We start from the raw sequence: 12,285 nt of genomic DNA on the forward strand, positions 1-12,285 counted from the left end.
GAATTGCGAATATATTCTCATTCACACTGTAAAAAATTTGCTGTAGTTTTGCAGCTGTTTGCCAGTAACTTACTGTAGATTTAAATTTATGTTATTTACTGGCAACAGTTTGTTCAAAGTTAAATGAACATTAAACATTAACAAGTCTTTGTCTTTAAAGAATAAAATTATAAAATAACAATATAATGCAAAGCATTCTGGGAACCAGAAATCTTCATCAACCTTTTTCTGTTTTTTTCCTTCAGATTTTGGTTCCCAGAATGCTTTGCATGAGGATGTTATTTTAGTTTTATTCTGTAAAGATAAAGACTTGTTAATGTTTAATGTTCATTTAATTTTGAACAAATTGTTGCCAGTAAATAACATCAATTTAAATCTACAGTAAGTTACTGGCAAGTAGCTGCCAGTAATACTGTAATTTCTACAGATTTTTCTAACAGTGCAGTGTCCATCACTTGAACAGATTCATCCACAACATCCAGTGGTAATGGAATAACTGTTTGTGTGAGCACAGCAGTAGTGCCTGGCTTGTATCTGTAGGTACCCTCCCTGGTGATTTAGAAGAAAGAGAGAACATGTTTTTGAATGTTAAGAGATTTTATGAATAAATATGTGCAGTTGTAAACTCAGAAGGTTATTAAAAGAGGATTGATCAGGATGAGAGTTGATTAGGGGTATATTCCAGAAAGCAGGTCGTGCATAAGTTTACGTGGTAAATATATATATAGCAATATATAGTATTATAATGAAACCTTAACATTCGGTTTCATTAAAAATGTCTACAAATTTATTGTCTTTAGTAAATCCTGACAGTGTTTTTTTTAACCCCAAAAATCTGGCCCTATGTTTACTAAAAAATGACATAGAATAGTTCACAAGTAAGTGAATAGAGAGTGCTGCAGGGATGACATTTTGTAGGCCAAAACCCAGAAATGAGTTAGCATTTTAGCACTTCTGCTTCCACCGTCCTGAAGTCAATAGATTTTTAAAGTTTTTTTTTTTTTGCCAGAAATAAGGTCTGTGGCTAGGGTTAGGGATTAGGGTTATCATTGCAATTTTTTAAAAAGTTTTTACTTGTCTTGAAAAAGGCGTTGCTAACAAGTGGCTTTGTGAATGGGACTACAAAGGTTGTCAGGGACATTAAATGTCATCACACTGTACTGGAAAAATCATCTACTCGCTAGTTGGAAGTTGTCAATTTGTTGGAAGCTAGTGATGGTGAAGCTGAGGTCCTGCGATGTGGTGTAGTTTGTTTATAGCCTTCTGACAATTAGAAAGTTGTTAATTTGTGAAGATTATCATGATGAACAAAAAGTGTAAGAATCTTCTTTTTTTTTTCACAGAGCTTATTTTCTGCAATAATACAAAAAAGCCAATGAAAACATCCTATTGAGTTTTTGTTGAGGGAACCAGGGTGATGCTAACTTCTGGGTTGGCCAACAAAAATAATAATCACTGCAGAGCTCTATACTAGGATGCACCTTCCTGTATGAGTGTGTTCACAGTGAACATATTCTTGAGTTGACTGAACTTACTTCTGGCCGTGTTTTGGAACCGATAACTGAGTAAGAAATGTAATCAACCAAGAGTTCGGAGTAACCCTGCTTTCTGGAAAAACCCAGGAAAATGGATACATTGAAACAAATTCTCATTTTAAAATGATGAAGAATTAATGTTACTGCATTCTTCCACATTACACTTCCACATTCATCTTACCTCAGTCCTTTCTGAACAGGCTGGTCATATCCCCTCAGATAATCCACAGCTTTCTCTGTGATCACACATAGGTCTACATTGCTGCCAGAACCAAGGTCACAGAAGATGCCTGCAGTGATGGCATCTCTCACCAGCTGCTTTCCTTCCTCTAGCTTTACATTTCCCAAGCGTTTATGTAGGTGTGGAATTGACAAGAACAAATACAGAACGTGTGTTTGGGAAGTGGGATTCAACAATAAAGATTACATTGAGGGTAAGAAGCAAAGAATAAAAATAAATGTCAGATTGAATTTGGTAAAAGTAAGATCAAACATTGCTTGACACACGAGAATGATTGAGGTTCATTCATTGAGCTTCTGCAGGGACCAATGAGGTCTGTCCTCGAGCATCAAGCAACTTCCCCTTTGAAGGGCCCTCAGGGGTCCGTAGACCCCTAGTTAAAATGCAAATGTAACTACAATAACAGCATATACAATACCATGTTGGAAAATATCAATAAGAATGTCTTAAAGGGGTCATATAATGGTACATGCACTTTTACAAGTTGATTGTACTGAAATGTGTGTTGGCAGTGCCTGTACACAACCATCATAAAATGATAAAAATCCATCCAGTGGTTTTTTTTTAATCTCCTTATATGTTTGACTCTCTCTGAAATCAAGCCGTTCGACCGTGTGACGTCACACGGTCGGACGCCCCTCCCACGATTGTGATTGACAGCTGCAGCGTTTCAACACAGACCCGCCCTCTCATGAGCGAGCTGTCAATCATAGTTCGCGCGTCATTGTTGATACCCTCACTGGAGCGCTGTCTATGAGCATAATGGCGTCTGCGATTGTTCTTTGGTGTAATAAGGAACACAGCAGTCATTTGGATGTTCCTAAATCCGAGCGGTTGAAGATGCAGTGGCTGATTTTTGTTTTTGAAGGGATATGCCCAAAGGATTGACGCGGGGATTCCCTCACAGGGATTCCCCACGATCGTCTGCGCTTTCCTGTTTGCATGAATCATTTCACACCAGACAGCTTTACAAACGAGAAAAAACGGATCGGTACCAACGTGTTCCTGCTGAACCTCCAGAAGTGAGTGTGATGTTTTATTAACCTTTATATTAATATTTATATTAATCTTTGCAAATTTGCAAACCTTGCTGCACGCTTCATGATGAATGCATCAAAGGTTTACACTCCGGGTACATTACGGCATGTTTTCTATGTACGACGTTCTCAATATAATTCATAATCCCACGTTTATAACGAATAACACGTGGTTATTGTGTTAGAAACGGTGTACCCACAGAACAGAGGGGCGGGGTCAGCAAAGCTCATTATCATTTAAAGACACATGCACTGAAACGGCGTGCTGAAAACAGAGCTGTTTTTGACCAGGTGACATTAGTGTTTTCTTACAATACTAATGAGAATTTTTAATTAAAGTATATTACAAACTTTTAATTTAGACCCTAAAGAATCATATTAGCTTGTACAAAAATGGCATTATATGACCCCTTTAACAGTTGTCTGACCTCCATATTTGGCTTGTAACGATCTTCAAATACAGAAATGGCAGCAGCTGCTCCAGACCCTGTAATATATAGTTTTGATAAATAAGTGCAGAAAAAACATGTTTGATTGTGTTCATTCAAATAAAGGGGATAAAGTACCCATGGTAAGGAAAGGAAGCTTATCATAGGAACCATGAGGGTAGACGCTATAGAGCTGTGGGCCGTTAATATCCACACCTCCCACAATTAGAGAAGAACCAATGTGCCCCTGATACCTACAAAAAAAAAATGGGAAACAGTCAGCCCTAGTCCTGGACCTGGATAATATATATTTAAATAGCTCTTTAAGATAAACTAATATTATCAGTTAACTAGTGAGCAATATCTTAAATAAAGAAAGAATGATGTATTTTGATGTATCAATCACTTTGCCTTAATCACTTAAATCAGATTGAACGACTATGACACTTTCACCTGAACCAGGCGCGGATTTATGGGTGGGCCTGGGTGGGCACGTGCCCACCCAGATTGACCAGTGGCCCACCCAATCAGATTAATAAAAACAATTAATTTTTTTTAATTTTAATAATAACGAATTAATAAATAATTTCATTTTAATAGTTTCCTGATGACATTTATGTACAGTAGCTACGAAAAATAGCTACAAAATAAAAATATTATGTCGGCATATCACGTGTCAGTCCAGTGACGCTATCACGCAACACCGCGGGCACGGGCGCGTTTCGGACCGAAAGTTTTCCGTAACCGTTTTTAGGTAGCAGCGGGAACCTAACAGAGCTAAAAAACGATGGCTAAAAAACAGCTATCGTTGACCCACTTTTTTAAAAAACCACGTCTAGATGACGATATAATTCTGGACCATCATGTCATACCTGAGGAGGAGGAGGATGGTCGTGAGACACTTAACGTTAGCGGCTTATTTTCATCAAGTCATGCTAGCGTTAATGTTAGCATGAAGGCTGACACTGCACTCCACCGCCACAGACCGCCACCAGCATCCAAAGAGACAACCGCTACGCCATCGGATCTATCGGCATTGGGGGAACCTGCCACTCAGCCAAAGCTGTCAACATTTCCAGCTACTGTCATAAGTGGAAAACCACGCTCATTCAACAGCAACTGGTATGAGAAATTCAAATGGATTGAATACAGCAGAGAACGGGACGCAGTGTTTTGCAAGGCGTGTAAACATTTTCCGGAGACGCACACAGAGTTTGCTTTTATTAAAGATGGCTACAAGAACTGGAAACGTCTCAGAGAAGCCTGTGACAAACATGAAGCAAGCAAGCCCCATGCTATGGCGTTAACTAAGCAAAAATCTTACATGGTCAGTCATGCACCGCAAAGCCGCGGGACAGTTTTGAACCAGCTGCACGGTGACACCCCGTCATTTGTGGAGCGAAACAGGGAGCATATTAAAGTTGTGTTGGACATTGCCATGTTATGTGCCAAGCTGGAAATACCACTCAGAGGCCACAGAGAAACCGAGGATGCACTTAATAAAGGTAATTTCTTAGAGCTCTTCAAGTTCATGTCAAAATATGCTCCAGAAATTGAAAATAGACTGAACGAGCTGCCTCGAAATGCCACATTCATGAGCCACCACATCCAGGATGAGCTGCTTGAAGCTTGCAGCATCGATCCTACTCCTAAAATAAAGACGGAACTGCATGGGCAATATTTTGCCATACTTGCGGACGAGTATAAGGATTTAGCTAAACGTGAGCTAGTTGCAGTGTGTGTGCGATTCATACATGGAGGAATCATCAAAGAGCGGGCGGTTGGCTTTGTTGAGGCCGCAGATCTGTCAGCGCAAGGGATATCACAGAAAATCCTGGAGGTCCTTCAACCACTGGAACTGGATCCTGCTCTCTGCGTCGGTTTCTGTTTCGATGGAGCATCGGTCATGTCGGGGCACAAGGGAGGGGTACAGTTTATTTTGAAAGGAACATTTCCTAAAGCCATCTATGTGCATTGCAACTCTCATCGGCTAAACTTAGTGCTTTGCACCGCCGCTAAAGCGTCAGGACATGTGAGTACTTTTTTTGACACCGTGAATCAAATACACAGCTTCTTTACCGGAGCCCATCGGCACTCTTGTTTGATGGAGGTACAAAAGGAGATGCATCCCAACCGCCAGGTTATGGAGCTGGAGCGTTCGTGTGATACCAGATGGAGCTCAAAATCAGGGTCAGTGCATAAGATTTTGCAGTTGCTTGATGTACTGCTGGAGAGTCTGGCTGGATTTTCCGAAACTAGTGGACAAAGTAAAATCGAAGCAGACCAGCTGTTGCAACAGGTGCAAACGAAAAAGTTTGTTTTCATGCTTTTAACGTTTTGCAAACTGTTTGAAAACAGCGATTTTGCCACCAAGGGGCTGCAGAGTTCAACGCTATGTGTGACGGACTGTATTTCACTCATTGAAACACTTAAAGCTACATTTGCAACTTTCCGAGAGGATTCGAAGGGTGACTTTGTTGAAGTGCTCAGACGGACAGAAGAGCTGATGGAAAAGCACGAGATAGCTAACTGGGACGTGGTTGCTTCTCGTGAACGCAAGCTGCCTTCAAAGTTTCATGACTCTGTTGTCACCACAACGCTGGGAAAGACCTCGGCTGTCAGAAGCAATGAGGATTTAAAGGCCCTGTGGAACTGCATCATTGACCGACAGATAACTGAGTTAAACTGCAGGTTTAAAGACGACACCTACGGTGTAATGAAAGCGTCTGCCTCTTTCGCACCTGGATCTGCCACTTTTGGAGTGAAAAACATTTTAAATGATCCGTGTGCTTTGTATGGCATTGACATTGCTGATGCTGAACATGCTGTATTCATCCAGCACATCAGACGGAAAATGGATAAGGAGAACTTCCCCACATTAATGGAAATACTGGATAGCTGCCCTGCCGACATTTTCCCCAACATCAATGGTTTGTTGAGGGCCATCATAACACTGCCTTTAACATCCTGCAGCGTAGAGAGACTTTTCTCCGCAACCAACAGGATCCAAACGCGCCTGAGGTCATCCATGCTGACTGGATGCCTGAACAACTTGGCACTTCTGTCCTTTGAAAGAGAACTTATTGACAGTTCGGATTATGATGACATAATCAACGTTTTCAACTCAAAGCCCAGAAGACTCCGCCTGGTTTAGAGCTCAGGTAGCACTGTGTTTTTTTGTTTTTTTTTTGCTGGCCCGCCGTGGCATTACTGCTGTTTCTGAAAGGATGCACTGAAAAAAATAATAGTTGAATTTACTAAAATTTTTATGGTAAGTGGTTCCACACAATTGATTTTAGCTACATTTAAACAAATGCATTAAGTTGAACTTATTACATTTTAGTTCAACTTAATGCATTTGTTTAAATGTAGCTAAAATCAGTTGTGTGGAACCACTTACCATAAAAAAATTAGTAAATTCAACTATTATTTTTTTCAGTGAGGTCTGATTCGAGTTATTTTATTAATATTAAAAGCCTAGCCTATTCATGTTCGGTTTGGGTGTAGCAACTCTTTTAACGAGTTTTATGAGACCTGTTGTTGTTTCTTATTTTTAACGAGTTTTATGAAACCTGTTGTTGTTTCTTATTTTATGTGTGGCGTATAATCTGCAGGCTGTTTATCTGTGTTATTCTGCCCACTTTTTGTGTTGTAATGTTTCACCGTCTCCTTTGGCGTTTGTTTACGTTTTGTGAATGTACTTCTGGCTCTGTGTCTCGAAATACAGCTGAGTATATTTCCATAGCATACCTGTTTGCCTTTCTTCTGTCATGAATCATTTTAAAACACAGAATCAGCTCGTTCTCCTGTGAAATTTTTTTCTGCACGGGTCGGCCACACGCTCTCCGTGCGCGCACTGATTTAACAGTGGCGCACACAACGCCACTGTTACACTGTTACACTGTGAAGTGAAACAACATACTCCGTGTGCAGTGCGTATGCGGCGCAGGAGCAGCACGCGCATATGCTGCGTTTGCAGGGCGTAACTAATACATACTCACTATTTGTATTTCAAATCCAGAAGTTATCAGCAACTTTTATTAACAAAAAGTAAAAAAAAAAAATTGTGTCAGCATTGCGATTCTCTTTGTAGCATACACATACTCTTTAATAGACGTTTTAACACAATTTAAACACAGTATTATTCAGTGCTACTTCTATAGATTTATATAGGCTATTAAGTTGCTCAAGCAAATGGTAAAATATTTAACCATGTAGTAGGCCTACTTATATTAAAATCGCAAACATTTTAAATTAATACTTAAAATTCACAAAAACAGCCAACTATCATGCCTTTTCTTTTGCATTTAAGTTTTAATACAATAAATCTTGCATGTCACAAAGAACTTGTTTTTTCACTTCTATGAATGAGACGAGTGTTGTTGTTCATTATGTCGCCTTGTTGAGGTAAATTGTAGTTTTACTTGCTTTACCCCGGTCTTAAAGTAAAAAAGATGACTGTGAAAAAAAGAGTATAATTAAATTAAATGCATTTATGGTGAGATTACTACATTTTGTTTAATTAAACTCGTTTATGGTGAGATTCTTATATTTTCATGTCAATCTGTGTTCATTTTGACCTCGAATCATGCGCTGTCACTTTAATTCAGCGCGTGCAGCACAGCAGAAATAGACTCTGTGCGGAAATGATCTCTGCACTGATACGCACCGCACATGGAACGGATCCGCGCGCAGTGTGAAAGCTCTAATACGGAGCCCGGGAATCAGGTGTGTATAAGCTTAAAAAACTCGAGGCCCCTCCGTATATTCACCAGGCCCACCTATTAATGACGTTCTGTATCCGCCACTGACCTGAACAGCATCTGTTTGAGCTGTCGGGTCACCATGGCCACAAGAGGAGGTCGTCCTGTGCTCAGCGAATGCAGTTCTACATTTGAAGACATCATCTGAGTAGTGACCTCAGCATCAGCAGCAACACCCGCACCAACAGCTATTGTGGTAAGAAGAACCAAAGAAAAAGAAAACAATAAAAACAGGCACTATAAAATTTAGTTTAGATAGAGACTTGAACTATGATGATGAGCAACCAAAAGATTCACTCACTAGATTTTGGGAGCTATGTAGTGGATTTTCATGCAGTTTTTATCAGCTACGACCATATCATCCGTGGCTCTGGTGTCTGCACCTAAAATCACTCCATCCTAAAATAGAATCCATTGATTTTTTGGTTTATTATAACTAAATATTGCATACCATCATATTAATTTAATATAGCTAAGTTTATTTGCAATTACTTGAATTACAATATAGACTTAAATGATATGGAAATGAATTACAAGATAGACTTAAATTATAAATATTTAATCAGTAATTAACAACACAAATCATGCTTTTGCAGCGTCAAAACAGACTTTGAATATCAGGCCAGCAATGGTGGTGCCAGTCTTCCTGGCGTTTGGTGCACTGTAACCCTTCTCTGATAAATTTGCTTCCAGAACAGCATTTCTATAAATGAATAAACAAACAGATACAATACAATTAAAAGATATGGCATTATTAAGTTAGGCCTACTTTTTGTTACTATTATGTTGTTTTAGGAGTAGGCCATGTTTAGGGGAGAGCGGGGCACAACCTAACGCTTTTGGACTTTCTCAGTTTGTGCAAATCTACTTATGGTTCAGAGTATTTATTTTTTCCCCACATTAATTTCCCACATGTCTAGTACAATTATGTGTTTTTGTTTTATTAATACAGTATATACTTTTTTCTTGATATAGCCCGAAAAATGGAAGTGAAATGTGACAACATGCCCCATAGGTGGAGTACATTGTAACATGTGTGGGGCACATTGTAACATAACATATGACAGCTTAAAATGTTATCTGATCTAATAAAAAAAATATACAAAACAAACTAAAATATTTTCTAAATAAAATACAATTAAAAAACTTTTTCATATAAAATAATGGCAATTTTTAATAATTAAATATAAACTAATTTTTGAGTTTTGACCACGAACACATAAAAACACAGCTATACAACATAGTTCAAAACAAATAAATAATTAGTAATTTCTGGACATTGACTCTCAGTCTTTATTCACCCTTTTCTCACGTTTTCTCAATAAAATTAATAAAAGTATAGAATATAATAGCATATTTCTAATAGGGACACATTGTAACGCAGTGTGACAACATGCCCCGCCTGCACAACTGGGATTTAAACCCTGCTAGTGTCTTCTGCTAGTTAGCAAAGCATTAAATAACTATCTCAACTGTCTCATCTTGGAGATTAAAATAATATCAGATTTGTCTTATTTTAAATAAACACAAAAAATAGAGATGAAAAATTAACTTAAGTAAGAAATTTACTTTTGCTATGGTTTAATAAATGTCTATGAATATCTTCCAAAAAGAAAATAATTTTGGCGGATTTTTTTTTTCTATATAGTGTTGTTGATATGGCAACTAGTAAATAAACAAAGTTCCGTCATCCAAGCATGTGCGGAAGTATTTAAAACAAGCGTGTTACAACCAACCCCGCGTTAGGTTGTGCCCCGCGCTCCCCTACTCATTCATGTGTCAAAACACTTTGATGTTTTGCAATCGTTTTGGCTTCGTCAGCATATTAGCGCTTGGCAATCAATGTAAATTGTAGTAATGTCTTGATCATATTATTTATTGTTTACGTCTTGATCATGTTGTTATAGATGTCTCACCTGCGTGTGTTCTCAAAAGAGAATCCTCCGGTCGGCGTCTTTGTCGATGTGTGCAGCATCTTTCACCTGCACACTGTATAATATGTAAAGTATAGCTCTAACACTCAGCTTTGGGTAAAGCTCTTTCTGATCACCGCTTTTGAACGTTTACTCGCTTCAGCTTTACACAAAGAGTCGGTGCGTCGGCACTTTTAACGCCCCAAACTGCAGAAGTTCCTTCTTTCACTTTCACTTCTGACACATGATCGCTTCTCTGGGCCATTCAGTCGAATGAAGCAGTTACTCTAACCGAACGGTTAGGGGTTAGGCCTATTTGTGCATACAAATAGGTAAGTCTATTATCTTGTAAAAAAGTTTTATTCTATTAATGATCTATTTAATCTGGCCAATTTACAGTTTTTCTCGATTGTTTACACACATTTTCTGGTACTTGAGACACAATGACCACAACATGTAACTCATTCACCAACCCCCTGAGCCAATTCTGCTAAACTACAAGCACAGTTCCTGCTTTACACTCAAATTGCAGATCTAAAACACACTTTTTTCAAAACACTACACACAATTCTCTGCTTTTGGCACAATTTTCATGCAGAAAATCTCTTGTTTTCACAAGGAACACACTGCCATTCAGATACACACACTGACTCATCACATGGGCAAACACCCGTCACACAGTTTTACAATTAGCAATCAGAGCTTTAGCATAAAAGGGCAACAGGTGAACTCTTCAATGGGGCAATGGATGCCAACATTGGATTATTTTTTTTTTACTGTAACTGTATACAGTCAATTCTTCTGTTGTTTTGTATGTAGACCACTGTATGTCCTACTTTGTGTTGGTTGGGATGTACACTGTGTACATTGTTTTTGTGGGAAAAATACAGTAAAATATATTTGTTACCGTGTATTTGTGTGTTCTGAGTATAAAAACAATATTCTCAGATATTTTACAACACACTTATGTATGTACTGTCTGTAGAAAGTGTAACACTGAACAAAAAAAGGCCTAAATCATTATGATGAATGGAGAATAAGTGTTTTCCATTCACCATAGTGTTTTACATTGAGCACATCAGTGTTCAGCTGGTTCTTATAAATGTCTATTCATATGATGGTTTGTGTGTGTCATTTGAGAAGAAATAACATTGTTTTGAATGTAAAGTTTAATTTTGCAGGAGAATTGAGGGGTTTTGCCCATTGTGTGTGTGTTTTTGGATTTGTGTGTAGAGTTCTGAGAATATGAGGCATGCTTTCAGAAAATGTGTGTAAACAATCGAGAAAAACTGTAATATAACAATATCCTAACTGTATCATCCCTTAAGTATGCATATAATAATGCAGCCAATACACATAATTGACAACAACTGAAACATCACACTACAATATATCAGAAAGTTAAAGAAATGCTCATCCCAGTATTAAGATTTTTTAGTTTTATTAAAGACATATTGAAAGGATATCTAACTGGTAGGCAGAGTTATTTCATGCTTGGGTTGGATTTTGCCATTTCAGAATAGATATGGTTTTCTTCTTAAATGTGTTTGGCTATTGCAGCTCTTATATATAAAAGAAAAGTGATGACCACTAGTATAGAGTGTGTGTTACAGGAGTAACAATAACTATCAGATTATCACTATGGGCCAGTTGTTCAAAACATTTAATCTGGATCAAAATTATCCGGATTTGGAAATCCCATTTTTTCTTGTTCAGGATCAGGTGATCCGTCTTACTTTTATGCCGGTTTTTCAAAGCAACATTGGACTGGATCACCCTGATCCAGATACACAGTTTTCAAGATTACCAAATCCGGATTACCAGTGCTCTAAATGGGACAACATCACAATGTGGGCGACCAGCGATGTGAAGAACAGGTAGAAGAGCCAACATGGGGTCACTGTAAGTGCTTCTTATTTAGAGACAAAACACAGAAATAACATAAACATCCACTTCCATTCATAATTTATTTTATGACCCCTCATCTGAGCCACAACAAATAAAACACACATATTGTGGATATTTTGCAAAATAAAATGGCTAAATGTCCAATAGTTCACAAAATAAAGAGTGTTCAGGGTTCTTCTTCATCTCTGATGATTGTTTCTTTGAAATTAATATACGGAGATGAATGACAGAAAAATTTAATATATTATTTTTATTTGTTATTGAAATCTGTTTGGGTGATTATTTCATGGGGACAAGATAATTTTTATTATATGTTTACTTTACTATACTATACTGAATATCTTAATTGGTCGCCTATGTCTACTTTATCACTGTTAAAACGGTTACACAAGTCAAGTGCAAAATATAAATAAAAGTATATACACTAAATAATACAAATGTATTATTTGACCAATTTTAA

The 12,285-nt window shown here is 37.9% G+C and overlaps 1 pseudogene across 1 annotated transcript; it reads right to left on the reverse strand.

Moving 5' to 3' along the window:
• Positions 1-250: 250 nt before the first annotated feature.
• On the reverse strand, positions 251-9,979 carry LOC308688303 (proteasome subunit beta type-7-like; annotated as a pseudogene). The gene is made up of 8 exons: positions 9,921-9,979; positions 8,614-8,707; positions 8,306-8,403; positions 8,054-8,192; positions 3,380-3,495; positions 3,242-3,300; positions 1,717-1,868; positions 251-549 (listed from the first exon to the last, which is right to left on the reverse strand). The product of its transcript is annotated as a proteasome subunit beta type-7-like (transcript).
• Positions 9,980-12,285: the final 2,306 nt, after the last annotated feature.

The sequence above is a fragment of the Scardinius erythrophthalmus genome, assembly GCF_964197995.2.
Source record: "Scardinius erythrophthalmus genome assembly, chromosome: 1".
In the NCBI taxonomy this organism is placed as follows: Eukaryota; Metazoa; Chordata; class Actinopteri; order Cypriniformes; family Leuciscidae; genus Scardinius; species Scardinius erythrophthalmus.